Consider the following 23,952-nt stretch of genomic DNA (forward strand, 5'->3'; position numbering starts at 1 on the left):
TGTATGGGCAGGAAGTTTACTGGTTAGTGTGTTCCGGATTAATGCTTGTAGGGGAGTAAAGGCAGCAGGATTGGGCAGAGGGAGGAGTTGAATGAACTGCAAGACAATAGCAACAGAGGCCTCAGCTGGTCCCTTAGATTGCTCTGCAGCTGAAATATTCTTCAAAGCCCTGAGGCTGGGGGGCCAAATCTTTAAGTTCCTGCATAGATTATCTTGTAGGTGGCCCCCAGGGAAGAGACATGACCAAGGGTAGGACAGATTTTGGGGGCTGAAAGTAATTCTCAGAGAAGCAGTCAACTTAGAGCTCTACAGGCTCTTTTGGAAAGGTTTACTGATCTGTCCATTCTGGATACAGGGATCTTTCTGCAATTCTCAGTGTATATCTTTTGTGCCCTTGTAAAACTACCTGGAGGGGTTATTGAATTCTCTGCTGTAAAGGCAGAGTAAGAATTAATTTTGAATGGATGAATGAAAATTAAATACACTTTAGTATTGTATCAGGAGTTGGCAAACTATGGCACACAGGCTAAATCTTACCCATCGTCTGTTTTTGTGTAGCCCACAAGTTTAGAATAGCTTTTACATTTTTATTTGATTGAAAAAAAATCAGAAGAAAAAGAATATTTTGTGATATATGAAAATTATGTGAAATTCAAATTTCAGAGTCCATAAAAACAGTTTCACTGGAACAAAGCCATACCCATTTGGTTAGCTATCCTCCATGGCTGCTTCTGCACTACAATAGCAGAGCTGAATAGTTGTAGCAGAGACTGCATGGCCCGCAAAGCTTAAAATATTTACTATCTGGCACTTGACAGTAAGAGTTCGTATGACTCCTGTCATACACCAAAAATAAGCATAATTTTTATATATAAACAGTAAAGTCATAAGTTGAAATGTTCTGATATTGGCTGTTAATGTCTTATCCTTATTCAGATGTGGCTTTTGAGTAGCACTCCTCAAACTTTGCCCAAAGTTGACTGCAGATTTTGTTAAAATGCAGATTTGGATTCAACAGGTCTGGGGTGAGACTGAGATAATGTGTTTATGACAAGCTTCAGGGGATGCCGACACTACTGGCCCATAGACACACTTTGAGCAGCGATGGCTTAGAGGATGCTCTCTTCCCTCTTATTCTGGTACCATCGTGATTGTTCCTGGATTGAGGCTGCTTTGGTCTGTGCTGGTTTTGTCCCAGGCCGTGTGGTACAGTGATGTGTTAGAGCAAATGCAGGCTCTAGGGTCATAATGCTGGGTGCACACCCTAGCTCTACCTCCTGGCTGGGTAATTTGGGCATGCTCTTTAAATCATCTGTGCCTTCGTTTCCTCTTCGGGAATAGTGAGGAAATTAAATTCTTCTCTCAAAATGTAGCTGTGAAGATCAAAACAGAAAATCCATGTAAATTGCTAACAATGATGTCTGGCACGTAAGAAGTACTCAATTATTGTATTTGTAACTATTACTGTTTTGAATAATTAATACTCAAAAAATAAGAATAATTCTTACTCCCTTTGTCTGTACTTGCTCAAAAAATCTGATTTTTAAATTTAAAGTCTTAATTTTATATCCGAGAAAATTTTTTCTGTCCTCCAGTATGCTTTGTAAAATTGCTAGCATGTCTTTACAGAATCATCTTTCTATTTTTCTGTCATTTCTAATGTAGCTCTGTTTTGCTTCTCTGTTTCATTTGCCTCTTCTCTACTGCTTTGCCAAAGAGTGTGTATAATTTACTATTTTGTGTGAAAATCAAACTTCCAAGTTAAATCAAAACTATAAGAGTACATCTTTGGGCAACAATCAAGATGATATGGTACTCTTTCAGTAACCATGCTGAAGTCAGATATTTTGCTGTTTAATAATTGACATTCATTTTCATGTAGGATTACACAAATTCACAAATATGTGTGCCATTTTTCATAATATATTACAATGTATGGATAAGAAACATATTATTGTTATTTTTTGTGAGGATGACTAGCCCTGAGCTAACATTCATTGCCAATTCTCCTCTTTTTCCTGAGGAAAATTGGCCCTGGGCTAACATCTGTGCCCATCTTCCTCTACTTGATATGGGACGCAGCCACAGCACTGTTTGACAAGTGGTGCATCTGTCCACACCCAGGATCTGAACCCGCGAACCCCGGGCCGCCAAATCAGAGTGTGTGAAGTTAACCGCTATGCCACCAGGCCAGCCCCTATTATTTTTTATAGTACCAGATCTTAAATCTGTGGTCATTAATTTCTTTTGGATCGTGGGTCTTTTTGAGTATTTGATGAAACCAATGATGTTACACCAGAAAAATGCACGTACACATTTTTGTACACAAAATTTCTGGAGGCCATTAACCAATATGGAGGGTCTGTGAACCTTAAGTTAAGAACTCCTGATTTGTCACTTTTCACAGGCAGGGATTGGATCTTATCTCTACACTTATGTCACATCTCTGCGGAACCTGGCACATAGATACCCAATTGATTCTTGTCTATTTGAACATGACTTCTATGAAGATGACTCCAAAAGGTCTATCTTCAGCCATGAGTTTCATCTTAAGTACCAGATACATGTACCCAACTGTCTTTCCACCTCAATCCAGTTGTCTTTCACCCATCTCTAACTCAAAATGTCCAAAAATGCAAATCTGTTTTCTCCCTGAGAGAGTATGGCCTTTGGAGACAGAACTCACTCCATCTAACCCAGTTGACATTGAGTAAGTGTCATGCATGTACCTCTGTTTCTATTTCCTTCTTTGTAATGCAGTGGTAATCATGTCTTTGCCAGGAGAGTGTTGGAAACCAGAATCTCCTGCCTAGGACCTATCGATCTAATACTGCTAACCCTAAACTTGTCAGAGCAGATTGCCTCAACTTTATGAGGATCAGAATAACATTAAGGATCTTTTCTACCAGAAATCCCTCTTGAACCTCCAGGCTGGCTCAGTCTCCTCCTGCTGGACTGTGGACACATTGATCTTGCCTGTTTATCAATCTATCTGCCCTCTCCTCAATCAGATGGCAAAATCCTCAAGCAAGGAGACTACGTACTATTCATCTTTGTACTCTCAAAGCCTTGCATAATTCCTGGTTCATAATAAATATCTGTTAAACACAAGATAGCATTTGTAAAATGCCTTCCGCCACCTGGCCAATACTGGATAAGTTCCCCTCTCCTGATTAGCCTCTATCCATGAGTCCAAGCTGGACACCTAGAGTGGTTTTCAAATCCTTCTATCCATTACTCCTATACTCCTATTTTAATCAATTACCAAGTCTTGGTGATTTTACCTCTTTAATATTCCTTCTTCCATCTTCACTCTTGCATGGTTTACATTTCACCATTTTCTGCTTAAATTATAACACTAGTCTACTAACCAACTGTGTTTTTTTTCCCACTCTGTCTTTCCACTAGAGGTTGTTTTCTTTTGATTCTAAAACAACAAATATGAATGCATTACCCCTTTGTTTAATGATCATCAACCCACAGGTTTAATGTGAATGTTCATGAGCCCAACCCAGACCTATTGAAAGAATCCGAATCCTAGCACTGTATATTTAGCAATGCTCCTGGGTGGTTTGTATATCCTCAGATTGGGGGAGTGCTGACTTAAATTAGCATTTATTAAACTTTCCCTCATATCGTTCAGACTTGTTTGTTCAAATGTAAAGTCCCAGGCTTCCTTGCATAGGTTAGGATTCAGGAGAGTTGAAGGAGAACTGGGAATCTGCATAGTAACCCCCTCCCCAAGTGATTCTGTTGCAGGTGATCTGTAGAACCACCTGTGAGCAACCCTGGCCTAAGGGACTAAACTTTAGAATCATACCCAAAGCTCTTCAGAAACCTTGACTTTGTTTCTTCCTTCTCTTATCCCCCCCATACACTAGACCTGCAGGAAGAATTGCATAGCAACTCAGGGGCAAGGCATTGACATCACACCTACCTGGGTTCAGATCTGGGCTCTTCTATTTACTAGTTATGTGAACCCTAGTCAAGGTTCAATACACCTTAGTTTCCTCATCTTTAATTTGGAGATAATTATATAATTTCTGCCTGCCAATTTTGTGCCAAATGTTAACTAAAGATAAAATATGCAGAATTCTTAGTATAATGTATGGCACATTATAAATCCTCTGTAAGGGTATCTGTTATTCACTACTCCTGATCTACACTGTGGGTTTTTACCTCTTTATTCTTTTGCTTATACTGTTTCTTCTGTCCATTTGCCTTCTCTTTAGTTTTTTTCCCTCCTACTTCTGTATCCTTGTAGGACCAGGGTGCCTTACTCCTTTTCTAAAATCTTTCCTAATTCATCCTACTTCTCCCATCCCCTACTTAGGTAAAAGTCACTCTTCTGACTTGTGCTTTGTGAATCACATCATCCTAATCGTTGTCATATTTCATTACGGTCATGTGTATGTTTGCCTCATTGGCAGGATGGTGAAATCCTTGAACATACAGACTCTGTCTATTCACCTTTGTAACCCAGGCACTTGGCACAGTCCATTTCCCAGAGCAGGGACAAAACAACTGTCTCCTCCATGAATGAAAGAGATAAATGTACCAAATACAGTTTTTATGAGTAAAGAACTTGAGGATAGCTATGAGAATACCTTTTTATATTATTTAGAATCTTTATTATAATTTTATTTTCTCTACTTCATTCCCATAAGTAAGATATTGGTCAGTACGATTAATATCCATGTGTCTTTTGAGATTCAAATACTCTCTCTCCCTCCTTATGTCTCCTTGCTTGTGGACACGTGGGTCTCAGCTATGCCTGTCAATATTTACCCCACCGCTGCTTATGCTTTCCTTCATCTTGGATCTCTGCACACTGATTCCTGGTGACCTTTGATGATATCTTTACCTGGTGGCCCAGTTCCCAGCTTGAGTCCTGAACGCCAACCCTATCTGCAGAGCTTTCCATATTCTTCTCTTTGTATAACCTGCTAGATGTTTTTCTTCGTGTCATTTTAGCCTGTAGGACTCAAATGGTACTGCCCACTCCTTGAGTGGAATTGGCTAGGATCTGTAGTCACCCAGTTCTCTATGATTTTAACCAATCCTCTAGCCCTTGGGCCTGCCAGCTCTTTCTTGCTTTGATCTACAGTCTTTCCTGACCTTCTAGAAATGGCACCAGAGGGCATTCTATAATCAAAAATGACAGAGTGGAAAGGTCAGGTCATAAGGGAATGGCCACAAGGTGTAACATTTATCCGGAAACAAGTTCAGTCCACCTGGAATCTTCTCCCTTCCTATTCCTTTGCTTGAGTAAGGAGCTTCCTTCCTCCAAGGGCAGCTGCTCCCCAGCCCCATGACAGCTGGAGTGAAGTCCTAACACTGTGGTGCTGACAGTGCAGTTGACTCCATTGCCAGTGAACAGAATGATGGTGAAAATTATAATTAATGAATGATGTGACATTATGGACTCGTCAGGAACATTTTGTACTGGGCTGGATCAATGCAGAATATGGGCCGCATAAAGACACTTCATAGAAACCCAGATGCCCGTGGTAATGAAATGAGCTAAAAATTTGAAAAGAAAATGCCCCTTGGGTTTTTTTAAAGGTAGTAGTTTCAATCGAAAGGGAGATAAAGGCTCAATTGGCAAGGAGGCCCAGACCTGTGCCAGACAGCAAGGCTAATGCATTTAGGTAGTCCCCCAATCTTATCTATGAAGGACCCAACTGTGGGATTAATATTATTTTTCCTGCAGTTGTCCAAGGACTCATCCAAGAACACTACTCCACGTATTGAATACTGAATTCGTCCTTTCTGTAAGCAGCCAAACTTATTTATTTGGAATTTAGTCTCTGAGCTGGTGATCCTTGGGAAGCAAGGAAAACCAGAAGCCTGCCTAATGAAATGGAACATGTTAGACTTGGATAATTGTTGAGAGGACACTGGCTTGCGGGGCAAGTCTGTTTTATATAAAGGGTTCTCAAAAGTGTCTGGATGGGTTTCAAGTTACCCTCTTCTGCTTTCTTCTAAATGAGTGGGTTTCACCTGGTTGGAGCAACGAGTGAGAGCGCTAAACATTGTTAACTAATTCCCAACTTTTTTACTCAGCCCCCAATTTAGTTTCCGGTCATATTGGCCCACAATTTTAGTTGTGGTGTTTCAGCTAAACAACAGCTGGGAGTTGACAGCAAGCCAGCTGCAGCCTGCTAGAGCAAACACTTGAGCTCCTAAATGTATAAAAATGATAAAATGACTAGACATATAGGTTTCTAATTGCAGCCAGGATTCTGCAGCTGGGAAGTCACCAGAAGATATATATTCTGTGTTGTAATCCAGCAATCATGTACTCCACCCCAACTGAAAAGCACTTCCCTTTCCCCCACCCCCAAGACTGCTGCCAAAATGTGAAGTCCAGTTCCAGCTTGCAAAGTACGTTCACTTCTTATTAAGGAGCTCACCCGGTTCCAGATTTGTAAATCCAGCCAAGGATTGAGCCAGGGAGATAGATCAATTGAAGTTTGAGGGGGACATGATGATAAGGTAATGCCAGGAAATAAGACTCAGATGGAGGCCTAAGATGAGCTCTATGGGGGTCACAAAGGCAGCCCCCCAATCCAGCACTGCCCGCAACACCATACACAAGATTCAGAGCAGAGCCTCTTGTTTCCTCCCTTGAACTTTCTGACACATCCCCCTCCATCCACTCCTTCCTTCCTCTCTTGCCTTCTTTTCCTCTCCTCTCTATGCATATGCCCTCCTTTCTTCACATAACCACTACAACTCATGACCCGTCTCTGTCGGGCTGATTCCAATGATGGGAAATGTTCCTCTTATTTGAACTTCTCTCCCAAGCATTGACAGGGCTTTCTTCTTCCTTTGTAGCAGAAATTTCCCTTACATCAAATAGTCATCCTTCCACCTCTATAGTTAATCTTCCAAGCATTTGTTCTTGATTTGGGGAAAAATATAACCAAACTTTTATAGTTAGTTTTCTTCTGCTTGAAATTTGGCTTTCAAGACTATCCTTTCACTGTGTATTTAAAAAGCCGAGCAATTTCTTTGTTCTCTCATTCCCTGGCATACTGATCTTCAAGCTGTTGGACTAACTAGTCTTAACAGCAGAAGGGCTGCAGAGCAGGGGGAAGAGGGTGTGTGAAAAAGGAGGCCAAGTAAGGAAAGACGTCTGGGATAGTCTAAAGTGTTATCTGGCTACTTTGTTGGGCCCGTCACACTACACTGCCCTGGCTTATTTGCTTTTTTGTGCTAGACCAAAAGCTCCATAAAGAAGGGGCCTTCTATTTGTCTTTGTATCTTCAGGGTCTCACACAGTACCTGACATCTGACATAGACTTAAAACAATGCTTGTCAATGAACCCTGAAAGAGTGAACTCCAGTCAAATCTGGTTGGATCTGTTTGTGCTAATAGTAGTGCCCTACATTTGTAAGATTTTCCAGAGTGTTTCCACATGTATCGTTTTTCTTGATGTGACTATTAGTGAGTTGTCACTTTTTTCTGCACTTTTGTGAATGAGCCAGAAATCATAAAAATAAGCAATTTGAAGCAGAGAATTTAACCGGAAGCAGCAGTGGCATAGACGTTTGGATATATCACCTATCTGGCCTATTGGGGTCTAGATCAGAGGTCAGTAACCTACAACCTATGAGCCAAATCTGGCCTGTGGACCATTTTTGTAAATAAAGCTTTATCGGAACACAGCCATGCTCATACATGACTTAATGTCTGGGGCTGCTTTCTCACTACAGTGGCAGAGTTGAGTAGTTGTGAGAGATGGTGAGGTCCACAAGGCCTAAGATATTTACTGTCTGGTCTTTAAAAGAAGTGTGTTGACCTCTGGTCTAGATTTTACTAATAGCAGGGCGCACACGTCACTTTTAAAGACGTCAAAGAAGGTTGGGAAATTCTACCTGCCTTCGGAGCCCCTCTTGATTGTTTGGTGGTATTTTCTGATTGATGACCTAAGTAAAATACTTACTTAGAAAGAAAGATCAGAGAGTAAACATGGGAAAGCAAATAAAGAACAACATGGAATCATCCTCTTCAGTCAACACCTGGGTAAATGCACGCTGGAGTACCCAGGGTTTTTCACTTATGTTTGTTGTGATATCTCAAAGAGAACAGTGTAAGGCACTCCTGAGGGCCCATTGTTGCACGAGGCATCTGTGATGTCCCACTGAGGCATCCCAGCCTCCCTCCTTACCTCGCACTTTCTTTTATCTTTACAACTGAGAAATCACTCCAGATGCAGCTCTGCGGAAAGGAACGTAATTAGGTATGGGTGCCTCCTCTTGCTCTTTCATCATCTGTGGAGTGGGTGCAGTCTGCCTTCGCTCTGAAAACTTAATTTTTTTCCCAATGGATTCCTGAGGACACTGAACGTATGGGACCTCTTGCACCTGTAGGCACTTTAGCAATTTCCCCTGATGAATCCATTTGTAACCCTCTGCTCAGTTACACCAATGGGTTCCTCTTTTTTTTGCAGCCTCTGAAAAACTTTGCCATTCACGGGGCCAGAGAGTCATGAGATATCTGGTTAGCTGTGGGGAAATTTTTGCATTTGGATAATTTTTTAACTTTGATAAGTTGAGATGGATTTTCCTACAGGCAGATACTTTTTATTTATCTTCATGACAACACCAATATTCCAGAACAAGTCCAACCTGAGAATTTGCAATTCACCTCTCTATCCTGGCGGCTGTCAGATAGCCTTGCTGTTTTTATCAGTGAGTTATAGATGAGGACACTGATTGCAAACTGGCTAAGTGACTTCAAGATTGGAGTGAAATCCTGCAAATAAAGAGAATATTAAAATATCCTGTTTCATAGAGGCAGCTGCTATATTAAAATAGCACAGACTTTGCAATAAGAGAACCTGGGTTCTAACCACAGCTCCATCACTTATAAGCTCCAAGACTGTGGTTGATTTGCTCTGTGACTTCTCTGAGCCTCAGTTTCCTCTTCTCTGAGATCTGGGTGATCACAACATATTATTCTCACTGAATTCAACTCCATTCCATTCAATTTGACAGAATTCTGTGGAGCATTTACTTTTTCTAGGCTCTTTGCCTAGTACTGTGGTTATACAAAAATATACTCCTTTCTCCTTAAGAGTTTACAGTGTGTTAGGGAATCAGATACATACAAGGATGGTTTCGATATAATTTGGTATGGATCATACAGGATATGATCTGAATTCTATAGGGATACAGAAGCGGGATATTTTGCTCAGTCTGAGTGTCCAGGGAAACTTCCTCTGAGACATGATACCTGAGCTATGATTGGATTAGTGTCATCCAGCTAAGATAGAAGAGAAAGATTATTTAGATGATGACCATAGCATGAAAGAAATAGGGGGGACATGAAAAACCCTTGTTTATGTGGAAAATTCCAAAAGTTTTGGCAGTATTTGATTGTAGAGAGAAAGTTAGTGTCAGGGTATGTGGCTAGAGGTGCATGTAGGGACCAGGCCGTGAAGGGCCTTGTGAGACTTACTAAGGGGTTCGAACTTTATCCAGAGAGCTCTGGGGATACAGTGAAGCTTTCTGGCATGGCTGTGACACAACAGTGCATTTTTCATCAAACACTCTGGTTATTGTGTGGGGGCACTACTCAAAGAGGCGCAAGTTTTAAAGCTGAGAGATAACACTTTCAGCTTTAGGGGAAAGGGATATACCAGACCTGTGGCAGAGGAGACAGAGAGAAGGGGCATGATTTCTAGAAGCCAGTAAGTATAATCATTAGGGGAGAGAGATTGATTGGATGTGGTGGGTGAAGAAGAGGGATATGTTTATACTGATAATTAAATAAGCTAACATGAATAAAAGCATTGTGTAGATAATTAAGTGCTAGATAAAATTCATAATTTTTTTAGTCATCGTTCAAAAAATATTTAATGAGGATATACTCAGTTCTAGGCCCTAGGCAAGGTTCTGGTTATATGTGGGAGGTGGGAGTACAGAGAACAGAAGGTAAATAATATTTACAAACAATGATTTTATTCTAGGCACTGGCCAAGTATCATACATTCATAAATTCTCTTTGTTCTTACAATAGTTCTTTGAGGTGGACTTTACTTCCATTTATGCATGAGGGATGGAGACTTAGAGATGACACATGTACTGCCCTCAAAATTCTCATAGACTAGTGGGGAAAATTTGTGTAACTGGAATTATAACTCACTGTAAAAGAAGCCATGATAAGGGTCTACATGGAGTGATGCAAGTATACAGAAGAAAAGTGCTGAGCTGTATTTGGGGAAACCTTCATAGAGGAGACAGTGCCTGTAAGGTGAGTAGAAACTGTCCATGAGACAGGACGGGGCAGCCAAAGGAACCACAAGTAGAGAATATGACAGAATATGTACTGGAACTTCAATGGTTCAGTATGGCTAGTGAAGTATAGAGGGAAGTGGTGTTGGATGAGACTGTATGACACGCTAAATCTGGGCTTTATGGTAAAAGCAATGGGAAAGCAGAGATGAGTTTTAAACAAGTGTACATTAAGATAAAACATATTTTAGAAAGATCATTTTGATGGCACTGTAGAGAGGATGAGGAAGATTGGAAGAAGGCAATTTCTAGGTAAGAGATGGTGGGAGCTTGGACTAGTATAGTAGAAGTGGAGATGAAGCAAGACCAACATTTAGGAGGTAGAATAGAGACAAGCTGGTGACCAGGGGTTATAGGGAGAGAGGGATTTAAGGAGTCACTTAGTTTTCTAACTGACTGGGGGTTGGGTAGGTAGTCTCCAAACAAAGATGGAGATTATAAGAAGAGGAGTATTTGGGGGAGGAAAGAGCTTGAGGGAAGGACATTGAGAGACATTTAGAAGAAATGGAAGAAGACAGACTGGTCGAATGTGAATGGTGAGGGAGAGAAAGAAATTGAGGAAGTGTTGAGCACGCCAAAGGATGACGGCATCATTTATAGAACAAGATAACTTGTTGTCAGGTCGAGCCTCCTGACTCCTTGAGAACCAGAAAAGAATGCCTTGAGCCCACTTTCCTCTTGTGGAAGTTTATAGTCCCTCAATATTTCCAAGATTTTGTGAGGCTTGCTTTCTTCTGTGATGCTGTGGGTTTTTACACAGTATTTACCTTTATGTGAAACTGTTCCCTTCACTTGTTCCTGCAAAACATACAGAGAAATATTCTTGAACATTGTAGACTCGACCCAAGAGCTTGTGATCAGATAGTGGTCACCATGGACACCGTGACACAGAGCTCCTCAAATTATTCCTTTACAGTCCTGTGCTCGACAGTCCCCTTGGCCTTTCTCCCCTGTGGCATTTGGCCTCATATCAACCCTTGACTCCTGTCTTTATTCCTTCCCTTCACGCTCCTTTGTTTTCTCTTCCTCTTCGCTCCTTTTCTGGAGCCACAAACCACTCCCCAAACCTCCCCCCTTGCAGGCAGAGTGGTTCCTCCTTATTCTCTGAACCCTTGGTGCTCACTGACACCTAGCCCTTGTGACCTTGGGACAAGGGGTGAGGGGTGGGGGAAGCCTCACCTTTTACTCTACGTATTTATCAAGTATTTCCTTCTAAAGGTAGTTCAGGTACTGGCTGTAAATAGATTATATCCTACCCACTTCATTACATGATACATACAGCACAGGGGTGGTGGAGGGGTCATGTTTGTAAAGGAGGATGACTGGTTTTATTTTACACAAGTTCCATTTGACATGTCTCTGGAACATCAGGGTTACTCTTATGGTTGTAGCTAATTTCACTTCTAGAATGCTTCTATAAAGAGTAGAGTTTTGTAGGTCATCCCGTCCTTTCTTTAATGTTCACACCTAGGAAAGTTGGCTGTTGAGTATCGTCCTTCTCCCCTCTTCACTGACTGTTCCCTTGCTGGTTTTGTAGGTTCTGCAGGACAATGTCTCAGTTCTGGGCTGAGGAGCTCAGTTTGTCTTAGCGGGCTGTCCTAGTGGGGGTGAGACTGTGTGTCTAATACACAGGCTAGGTATTTCGCAAGATTAAAAATCCCAGTTCCATTGCCACAGGCTGCACCTTCATCCTGCTAGCTGTCTCAAAGGTCTATGCCATTGATCACGAAGTTAAACAGGTATGACCCTGAAAAATCTATCACCACCAGGGGAATGTCAGCTTCTGCATCAGCACATTCATTAGCCATGAAAATTCTTCAGCTAGTACTGGAATTTTTGCCTGATTTTTATGGCTGGGGTAAAAGGGTCAGGACCCTTTTACTTGTAATAAAAACTCACAAAGACTAGCTTAAGTCAAAAAGAGAATCAATACTCATTTATCAGAAAAATACAAAGAGGCATTGGTCTTTGTCTCCTCTCCCCATTCCCTTTAAACCTCTCCCCTCTCTTTCCTAGTTATGCTTCCCAGATGGTAGAAAAGATGATCACCAGAAGCTTCAACTATACATAGACTTTTAGTACTCATGGTTTCCAGATAGGGTTCCTCTTCCTTGACAATTTCAGCAGCCGTCCTGGGGAAGGCTTTTGATTGGCACAGCTTGAGTCATGTGCATATCCATGAACCGTTCAGTGTGTTTGAAGGAATGTGGCACTCTGATTGGCCAGACCTGGGTCGTGTGTTCAGCCCTGGAGCTAAGTGTGAGTTGAGCCTCTTCGGAAGCATTGAGATTGAGCGTAAAGAAAGAATGGTTCACCCAACACATACTGAATTTATGCTTGTTATCCTGACAAGCAGGATACAGTCCTGGTAGAGGTGGGGTCCAGTCCTCACATCCTGCTCAGCTTCTGTTAACTCTTCTCTTAGACACTGGACGCTGATCCCATCCCGCCAAGTTGCTGAATGGGATCCAGTAATGAGACTGTCTATAGATATTGCAGTGCCGTAACTACCTGAGGACGGACATCAACAATGCTGCCATAGTGTTGTGACATCAACACAGTATGGCTGCTCCCATCTGTCCTCCTCAGTTAGCACTCTTATTTGGAACTATCCTTTCTTTAAAAATATACATATTTTGTTGTTTACTTGAGAGCATGGATCTTTGAAAAATGTCTCAATAATTCTCATTCCATTAAGGTATACCAGGAACCATTATTATCCACGTGGTGTTTTGTTTTATTTGTGTGTAAAATAATTTAAACATATAGCAATGCACAGAGAATAACGTAAGGAACACACTTAAAGCTAATGCTAATATTTAACAATTTTTTTTTTACATATTTGCTTCAGGATTTTATTTTTAAAGAAAGAAAATATTGTAGGTAAGGGTTGAAGCCCCCTTGGTATCCATTCAAAATCCAATTTCCATCCTTTCCTCTCCAAAATTACAACTATCTTGAAGCTAATGTCAGTCATTCATCTATCTTTCTGTCTGTCTGTCTGTCTGTCTATCTATCTATCTATATATCTGCTTCTGCTTTTGGATTTTTTCCTTTGCTTTCTTTGGTCAATTTTTCTATGCCTGTATATGGCTAATTTCCAATGTTTTTATAGAAAATGTTAATTAAAGTTCTCTGTTAATTAAAAGCAAACACACACACACACCACTCAGAAAAAACTCTACAATTTAAAAAAACCTTCTAATGTAATTTTTTCCAGGTTGATCTATCAGCTTTTATGAGATGTTTTGTTAAGAAACTAAAAGTCCCACTCTGATTATGATTTTGTCAATCTCTGCTTGTAATTATTTTGCTTTTGTATATTGAAATGATGTTGTTAGGGGTGTACTCACTCACGGTTGTGAGTTTCTCAGCGCATTGTTCCTTTAAAAATTATATTGTGTCTCCCTTTATCCTGATTAATAATTTTGCCATGAATATTTTTTCATGTAGTAGTAGCTGTTAGAGGTTTGTCTAACTTACTAGTCATTTTTCTCTATCTTATTTTGGGTTTGCTGATCATCTCTATTTTCTTTTCCCCTTTCATTATTATTATTTTTTTTTTAGTGAGGAAGATTAGCCCTGAGCTAACATCCGTTGCCAGTCCTCCTCTTTTTGCTGAGGAAGATTGGCCCGGGGCTAACATCCGCATCTGTCTTCCTCTACTTTATATGGGATGCTGCCACAGCATGGCTTGACGAGCAGTGCCTCGTTCCTGGCCACCAAAGCAGAACACGCGAACTTAATCGCCATGCCACTGGGCTGGTCATTTTTTATTCATTTTTGTATGTATTCCATTCATCTTTTTTTTATTTTTACTCCATTTTTCCCCCTTGATCTTTGATTTGAACAAAACTCATTTTATTTTAACTCTACCGTTTTTTTTTTTTAAAGATTTTATTTATTTATTTATTTTCTCCCCAAAGCCCCAGTAGATAGTTGTGTGTCATAGCTGCACATCCTTCTAGTTGCTGTATGTGGGACGCGGCCTCAGCATGGCTGGAGAAGCTGTGCGTCGGTGCTCACCCGGGATCCGAACCTGGGCCACCAGCAGCGGAGCGCACGCACTCCACTGCTAAGCCACGGGGCCGGCCCTCTACCCTGTTTTTTTTTTTTTTTTTTTTTTGATGACAATTGGCCCTGTACTAACATCTGTTGTCAATCTTCCTCATTTTTTTTTCTCTTTTCTCCCCAAAGCCCCAGTAGATAGTTGTATGTCATAGTTGTACATCCTTCTGGTTGCTCTATGTGGGACACTGCCTCAGCATGGCTTCGTGAGCAGTGAGTAGGTCCACACCCAGGATCCGAACTGGTGAACCCCAGGCCACTGAAACGGAACATGAGAACTTAACTGCTATGCCACAAGGCCGGCCCCTCTACCCTTTTTTTTAAAATACAGCTTGGCAATAGAAATTTGATAAGCATTATTTTATTATATTTCTACATATTTTATAATTTCCATCATTATTTCTTTAACCCATGAATTCATCAGATTCTGATTTTAGGAGCCAGACAGTGGTGGTAGGGGTGGTTATTATTGTTGGAATAATTGTTCTTATAAACTTTGAGGTGATACTTGGTTTCTAATTCAATTCCACATGATCAGGATTCCATGAAGTAGTTCTTTAATATTTACTGAGTCTTCTTTATGACATAGTACCTGACAAATTTTTAGGAATGTTCAATATATGGTATAAAAATAGACATATTCTCTGTTGGGGGAAGAATTATTTAAGATCAAGCTTTTTGATTGTGCTATTTAAATTTTTATCCTGCTTTTTCTTTTATTTTTTTCTATTTGGCCTATCAGTTTCTAAGGATGTTAATTAAAAATATGCCAATATTATTTGTCCTTGGAACTATTTTATCCTGTCCAATGTTTTTGCTTAAATTCATTTCCTTCCTAATACTAGTATTGCTAAATCAGATAAAAATATGCCTAGTGAATCTTTTTTTTCCCCCAAGTTTTTGTTTTCAACCTTTCTTTTGTAATTTGTTTTAAATATTCATCTTCTAAAGATTATATAGCTGGGGTTTTTGTTTGTTTTTAGGAAAAACCAATAGATAGTTGTGTCTTTTAAAAGATTACTTAATTTTATGTTTATTATGAACACTAATCTATTTGGATTAATTTCTTCCGTTTTAATTGTGCTGTTTATTTAACTTATTTTTTCTTTGCTTCCTTTTTTAATCTCACCTTCCCTACTTCCTCTGGTTTATAAATTTTTAAAGATTCCTCTGTCTTTCCCCTTCAGGAGTTTGGAAACTGCTAATTATATTTTTATTATTTTTGTGATTTTCCCTTAATTAAAAAATATTGAAGTGCAATATAGATACAGAAAATCGCACACAGCAAAACATGAATTTATCACAAAATGAATGTTCATGTAACCGCCATACAAGAAATAAAACATTTCCAATATTTCAGAAGCACAAAGCATTAACACATTTGAAAAGTAAATCTTTAAAGTTAATTAAATTTCTTAAATTAGCTAAAGCTTTGTGGTGTCTCTATACTTTCCTAAATGAGATGAGGACATTAGCAAACTTAACTAGCCATTAAACACTCTTTCTCGCCTTCCTTGATGTTGCTTTTAATTTCACTTATTTGAAGCAAAGAAAGTCAGCCATTTTATATTCAGCAGTTACATAAATTTACCGATTACATCTCATATCCTCTCTGTGTGCTTTTTTTGCTTCTGACTAAAGTATACCCTTTAGTAGTTTTTTCAGTACTGATTTGTGAGAAGTAAACTCTAAACCTCGTTTTATGTCTGAAAATGTCTTTATTTCATCTTAATTTGAATGATACTTTATCTAGATATTAAATTCTAATTTGACAATTGTTTTCCTTCAGTATTTTGAAATTTTTTCTCTGTTGCCTTGAGTTATTTATTGTTAATAATGTTAAATCTGCTCGTAATATAATTGACGTTCATTTGAAGAAAATTTGTCTTTTCTATTTGACAGTTTTCAGGAACATTTATTTTTATTTTTGCTGTAGCGTGTTCTCTGTTTTCAGTACGGCATCTCACCCTTCTCCCATATGTGCCCGATGTCCCTGTGTTTGGGGCCTGTATAATTTAGTCATTTGAGAATAAATGTCCAGTCTTCTGACATGAAGGGGAAGAGAAGGTTGCTTAGTCATATAATCTGGGGATGGGATCTGAGGGTCTGATTGCTTTCGTACAGACAGTCAACCAATACTGTGTTTGGAAATTTTCTGTATGTCTTGCAGTCAGAGATACCTGTAGCATCCAATTTCTGATTGTTTTCTCTTGTAAATTGGCTTGCTTCCTTTCAGCATATAAGTTTGAGAGACCTGATCTGCTAAATGGCATACCACTAGACCATCTGCTTTCAGTCTCTCAACGTTTATGTATTTCTTGTCTGTTGTCATCTCCTCTCCTATTTTCTGTGTGTTTTGAAGATTTATAAATATTTTTAAAATCCTTTACAGTAATTTTGGAGGGGAGTTCCTTGAGATATAATGGATGAGTGCATATATTCAATCTTCTGTGTTTAAAGAAAAATCCTGTCCATTAAGATTTTACAAACATTGGAAATTCTATTAATGGAAGATAGAGTCCCTCATTTCATAATTAGAAATATCCCATTGAGACATAGCACATTAATTTATAATTATAAATGGCTGTTATGCTTTCCTCTTTATAATTGACCCCTGATTCAGGATTAATTGCTTCCACATCTCTGAGCTATTTTTATGTTGGCTGTGAGAAAGCGGAGTAATAGTAGGGTTTGTGGCCATGTTGACTTGCCAGACAAAAGTGGACTACTGAAGAAAATGCTGCTATTTCCTTCTTCTGAAGAATAGACAGAAAAACATCCATCATGTAGGTGGGACTTAAGAGCGTTATGGGGCCAGCTGATGGCATGAGCCCTGGAAATTCCTTTTATGATGCGTGGGTTTGTGGAAGGGAGCTTTGTCTTAGTCTCATGGCTACCCAATGATCATTAGGTTTCAGAGAACTTACCAGCATATTATCATTGACCTCTGAAAATGATGGAGATTCACAAAAAAAAGTTGAGGACAAGTCAAAATTCCTGATATAATTTAAGCAAGACTCTTAATAAACAAGTAGAAACAAGATACACAAAATTAATGTAGTTCCTAGAATAAGTACGTTCAGTATTTTAGCTGCATTTAAATGCATCATCACTGTGACTTTGGTGTATATGAGAAAATTTGAGAAGCAAGCTGTGCAGCTTAATTTCTAACGTTATTCATAAAGCTCCTCTACATTCATTTCCAAATAGATTATTAATAAATAGGAACTTGAGCTGTTTAAAAAACAAAGAAAGTTGAGGATAGGTTACTCCAAGTTTCAGTATGTAAATAGGTAGACATATGTTGATAGAGTAAAACCTTAGTAATTAGGGGGCTAATTAATGGAGATCTGGAGCTTGTAATCTATTTTTTTACAATTTTTGTAGTTGCATTTTAAAAATTGGGGTATAATCCACGTATCATACAATTCAGCCATTTCAAGTGTAGATTAAGTGGTTTTTAATAAATCTGCAAAGTGGTACAACCATCACTGCTATCTTTGGTCAGTACACTTTCATCACCCCAATAGAAACCCTGTACCTGCTAGCAGTCACTCCCCATTCTCCCCTCCCCACAGTCCCTGGAAATCAGTAATATACTTTTTGTCTCTATGAATTTGCCTATTCTGGACATTTCGTATGAATAATATCATATAATATGTGATCTTTTATATGTGGCTTCTTTCATTTAGCATAGTGTTTTCAAGGTTCATCCATGTCATTTCATGGTTTAGTACTTCATTCCTTTTTGTGGCTCAATAATATTCCATTGTGTGGATAGACCACATTTTGTTTATCTATTCATCAGTTTATAGACATTTGGCCTGTTTCCACTTTTTGGCTGTTATCAGTAATGCTGCTATGAACATCCATATACAAGATGTGGACATATTTTATCAGTTTTCTCAGGTATATACTGAGGAATGGAATTGCTGAATCATATGGCGATTCTAAGTTTGACATTTTAAGACACTGCAAAACTACTCCAAAGTAGCTGAACCATTTTATAATCTATTAGAATGTATATGTTTCAATTTATTTGTCTAACATTTGTGATTTTCTATTTTTTTTAATTTTAGCTATCCGTGTGGGTGTGATATGGTATCTTATTGTGGTTTTGATTTACATTTATGTAATGACTAATGATGTTGAATATCTTTTCATGTGCTTATTGGTCATTTGTATATCTTCTTTGGAGAAATGTCTAATCAAATACTTTGCCCAGTTTTAATTGAGTTGTCTTATCAGATATATGATTTGTGAATATTTTCTCCCATTCTGTGACTCGTCTTTCACTTTCTTAATAGTGTCCTTTGATACCCAAGAGTTTTAAATTTTGATAAAATCCAATTTATCTACCTTTTTGTTTGGTCACTTTTGTTTTTGGTGCCATATCTAAGAAACCATTGCCTAATGCAAAGTCACAAACATGTACTCTCATGTTTCTTTCCAGGAGTTTTATAATTTCAGTCCTGATATTTAGGTCTATGATCCATTCTGAATTAATTTTTGTGCATGATTTTCATAGGGATCCAAATTTATTCTTCTGCATGTGGGTATTCAGTTTTCCTAGTAACATTTGTAGACAAGACTATTCTTTCCTGATTGAATTGTCTTGGCATCCTTGTATAAAATCAGTTGACAAAAAATGTAGGGATTTATTTCTGGACACTCAATTCCATTTCCATTGATCTACATGTCTATCTTTATGCCAGTACCATACTGTCTTGATAACTGTATCTTTGTAGTAGACTTTCAGATTAGGAAATATGAGTCCTCAAATTTTTCTCGTTTAAGATTATTTTGTCTCTTCTGTGTCCCTTGTATTTCCATATGAATTTTAAGTTCAGATTGTCAAAGTCTGAAAAAAAGTTACCTGGAATTTTGACAGGGATTATGTTGAATCTGTGGATTAATCTGGGGAGTATTGCCATTTTAACAATATTAAGTTTTCAAGTCCATGAACAGAGGATATCTTTCCATTTACTTGGTGTTCTTTAATTCTTTTCAATTATGTTTTGTAGTTTTCAGTGTACAAGTCTTGTATTACTTTGGTTAAATTTATTTCTAAGTATTATATTCTTTTTGATGCTATTATAAATAGAATTGTTTTAAAATTTTATTTCCAGATTGTTCATTGCTGGTTTATGGAAATACAATTGATGTTTGCACATTGATCTTATATCCTGCACCATGCTGAATTTATTTATTTATTAGCTCTAATATATTTTGTAAATTCTTGAGGATTTTATATATACAAAATTATGTAATCTACCAGTAAGGATAATTTTACTTCTTCCTTTCCAATCTGAATGCTTTTTATTCATTTTCTTGACTAATTTCTCTGGCTAGCATCCTCAATACGATGTTGAGGACATGTAACAAGAGCAGACATCCTTGGCTCATTCCAGATCTTCACTGAACGTTTTCAATCATTCACCATTAGGTATGATGACACCTGTGGGTTTTTCATAGATATATTTTATTAAGTTGAAGAAGTTCTCTTCTCTTCCTGGGTTTTTGGATGTTTTCTAGCATAAAAGGGTGTAGAACTTTTTAAATGGTTTTCTGCATCTATTGAGATTATAATGTGTGTTTTTCTTCTTTATTCTATTAATATGGTGTGTTAAATTGATTTTTAAGATTGATTCAATTTCATGTTGTACAAACCTTCCAGTCCTCTAGAATAAATCCCATTTGTTTGTGGATAAAATGTATAATAATTTTTATATGCTATTGCATTTGGTTTGATAGTATATTGTGGAGGATTTTTAGATCTATATTCATAAGAGCAATTGGTCTTTAGTTTTCTTTTCTGTGATATTTTTGTTTGATTTTGGTGTCAGGATAATATCAGACTTGTAGAATGAGTTGGAAAGTGTTTCCTCCTCTTTTATGTTTTGGAAGAGTTTGTGAAGAATTGATTTTAATTCTTTAAAAGTTTAGTAGAATTTACCAGTGAAGCCATATGGCCCTGGGCTTTCTTTTGTGGGAAACTTTTTGATTATTAATAATTTATTAATTCAATATACTTGTTTATTATAGGTATATTCAGATTTTCTATTTCTTCTTGAGTCAGGTAATTGCCCATTTCCTCTAGATTTTCTAATTTGTTGGTATACAATTGTTCATAGTATTTCCTTATAGACCTTTTGATTTCTGTAAGGTCAATAGTAATGTTTCTTCTCTCATTCCTTTTGTAAATAATTTACCTTTTTTCTCTTTTTTTCTTTGTTAGTTTAGCTAAAGGTTTATCAATTTTCCAAGAACCAACTTTTAGTTCATTGAGTTCTCTGTTGTTTTTCTATTCTCTATTTCCTTGATTTCTGTTTTAATCTTTATTATTTCCTTTCTTCTCCTTGCTTTGGGTTTAATTTCCTCTTCTTTTCTAGTTTCCCAAGGTGGGATGCTGGGTTATTGATTTGATATCTTGCTTCTTTTTTTAGTATAGGCACTTGCAACTATATACTTTTATCTAAGCACTGCTTTTGCTTTATCTCATAATTTTTGGTACATTGTGGTTTATTTTTTCATTTCTCTTAAATATTTTCTAATTTCTTTTGTGATTTCTTCTTTGAATCATTGATTATTTAGGAATACATTGTTTAATTTCCACGTTTGTGAATTTCTCAGGTTTCTCTTTGCTATTGGTTTCTAATTTCATTTCCTTTTGGTCATAGAACCTACTTTGCATGATTTAAATCTTTTAAATTTATTGAGATTTACTTCATAGCCTATCATGTGATCTATCTTGGAGAATACTCCATGTGCACTTGAGAAGAATGTGCATTTTGCTGTTGTTGGTCTATGTGTTCCATAGATGTCTGTTAGCCTAATTGGTTTATAGTGTTTTGCGTCTTTGTTTCCTAGTTGATTTTCTGTCAAGTTGTCCTATCCATCCCTGAAAGTAGGGGATTGAAATCTCCAACCGTTATTGCTGAATAGTCTATTTCTCACTTCATTTCTGTCAGTTTTCACTACATATATTATGATACTCTGTTATTAGTTTTGTATATTTTTACAATGGTTATATCTTCTTGATATATACATATTGATTTATATAATGTCCTTTTTTGTCTCTTGTAACTGTTTTAGAGTTAAAGTCTATTTTGTCTGCTGCTAGTATAGACACTCAATCTCTTTTGTTTGCTGTTTGCATGGTATATCTTTTTCTATCCTTTTACTTTTAGCTCATTGTGTCTTTGAATCTAAAGTATGTTTCTTGTAGACAGCTTATAGCTAGAACACTTATTTTAAAAAATCCATTCTGCTAATCTCTATCTTTGGATAAAATGGTTTAACCCATTGACATTTAATGTAATTATTGATAAGGGAGGATTTATGTCTACCATTTTCCTATTTTTTCCTATATTTCTATGTCCTGTTTTTGTTCTTCCATTCTTCCATTACTGCCACCTTTTATGTTAAATAAATATTACCTAGCATAATGTTAATCTATCATTGCTTTTACACTTTTTTTTTGGAGTTCTTTTCTAATTATTCACCCTGCGGATTATAATTAATGTTTTAATTTATAACAGTCTAGTTCATATTAATATAAACTTAATTACCATAGTATACAAAAATTTGCTCTTATATAGCTTCATTCCCTTCCCCTTTCCTTGTGCTATCGTAAAAATTACATCTTTATACATTGTATGCGCATCAACACAGTTTATAATTATTAATTATGCAATTGTCTTTTAAATCAGGTACGAGAAAAAAGTTACAATAAAATATATTTATACTGTCTTTTATATTTACCTATGTAGTTACCTTTATCGGTGCTTTTATTTTTTCTTGTGAATTCTCTTTACTGTCTAATGTCCTTTCATTTCAGCCTAAAGGTTTCCCTTTAGAATTTCTTGTACGGCAGATCAGACAGCAGTGAATTCTCAGTTTTTGTTTATCTGGCACTGTCTTAATTTCTCCTTCATTTTTTAAAGGGTAATTTTGCTAGATATAAGATTCTTGGTTGGCATTCTTTTCCTTCCAGCACTTTTAATATAATATGTCTTCTCATTACCTCTGGCCTCCATTGTTTCTGATGAGAAATTAATCATTAATCTCATTTTGAATCTCTTGTATAGGATTAGCTACTTCTATTACTGCTTTCAAAATTGTTTTTGTCTATTTACATTTTGATTATAATGTGTCTAGGTGTGGACTCTTGAGTTATCTGTCTTACAGTTTGTTGAGTTTCTTGGGTGTGTAGATTTATGTTTTTCATCAAATTTAGGAAGTTTTTGGCCATTATTTCTTTAAATATTGTTTCTACTTCTTTGTTTCTCTCTTTCCTCTCTTTCTGGGGATCCCATTATGTGTATGTTGGTATGCTTATTGTTGTTCTAATGGTCTATGAGACTCTGTTCATTTTTTAAATTATTTTTTCTTTCTGTACCTTAGACTAGATAATCTCAATTGAACTATCTTCAAGTTCCCTGAATATTTCTTTTGTCTGCTCACTTCTGTTGAGCACCTCTAGTGAATTCTTTGTTTCAGTTATTGTACTTTTCAACTCCAGAATTTCTATTTGGTTTTTTATGTAATTTCTGTCTCTTTATTTATAATCTCTATTTGTTGAGACATGGTTCTCATGTCTCAACTTTTCTTTAGTTTTTTAGACCTAGATTATTTGGTTCTTTGAATATATTTACAATAGATGATGTAAATCTTTGTCAATAAGTCCAATATCTGGGCTTCTGCATGGACAGTTTCTATTAACTGCTTTATTTCCTATATATGGGCCATACTTTCTTGGTTTTTTGCATGTCATAATTTTTTTGTTGAAAAGTAGAAATTTTAAGTAACATAATGCTGCAATTCTGGAAATCTGTTCTTCTCCTATGCTAGGTTTTTTGTTGTTTGTTTACTAGCTTTTTTGGACTAATTCTGTGAAGTCTGTATTATTGGTCATGTGTGGCCACTGAAGTCTCTGCTTGACTAGCTTAGTGGTCACCTAATTGTTAGAAAGAGGTTTTCTTAATTGCCTGGAACTAATAACTCCCATAGACTCTGCTGCAGGGCTTGTGTGCATTTTGGGACATGACTACAACACTCAGGGAGTTGACAACTCAGTGCCTTAGTCTTTAATTCCTGCTTATGCAGAACCTCAAGGTTAGTCACAGACGAGACCCCAGGGCCTTCTCAGGTTTTTCTTGAGCGTGCACACAGGCCTGGGCATGCACACAATTCTGTATATATGCATATCCTAGGAATATATTGGAGCTTTTCAAATCCCCCTATGGAGATTTCTTTCCCCAGCTTTTAGTTTTAAGTTTTTAGTTAGTCTATTGTTTGCCCAACTGCTATCCACTGCCTCAGACAGCCATGATGTTCAGCAATTGCCTCTGATAGTTTTTCACAAATGTCCCTGGGAAAAAGGTTGTTTCCACTTGGCAAGCTCTGGGTTAGGTAAAATAAAGACCAGTGCTGCTGATTCCTTTTGCCTGTGATCAGGGAACAAAGCTAACCCTCATCCAATGGCTTTTCAACAAAACAACCTTATTGAAGAGTCTTGACACAACTTGCAAGACATCACTAATTGGATTTCATTTGCCATCTGCTACACTATCCCTG

At 37.5% G+C, this 23,952-nt stretch overlaps 1 protein-coding gene across 1 annotated transcript in view; it reads left to right on the plus strand.

Annotated features, from left to right (window-relative positions):
* Positions 1 to 23,952, plus strand: part of AGBL1 (AGBL carboxypeptidase 1) — a 360,790-nt gene that overhangs the window by 293,004 nt on the left and 43,834 nt on the right. The gene's annotated exons all lie outside the window — the stretch shown is intronic.

The sequence above is a fragment of the Ceratotherium simum genome, chromosome 3 (genome assembly GCF_057802395.1).
Source record: "Ceratotherium simum simum isolate JZ-2026a chromosome 3, ASM5780239v1, whole genome shotgun sequence".
Classification (NCBI taxonomy): domain Eukaryota; kingdom Metazoa; phylum Chordata; class Mammalia; order Perissodactyla; family Rhinocerotidae; genus Ceratotherium; species Ceratotherium simum.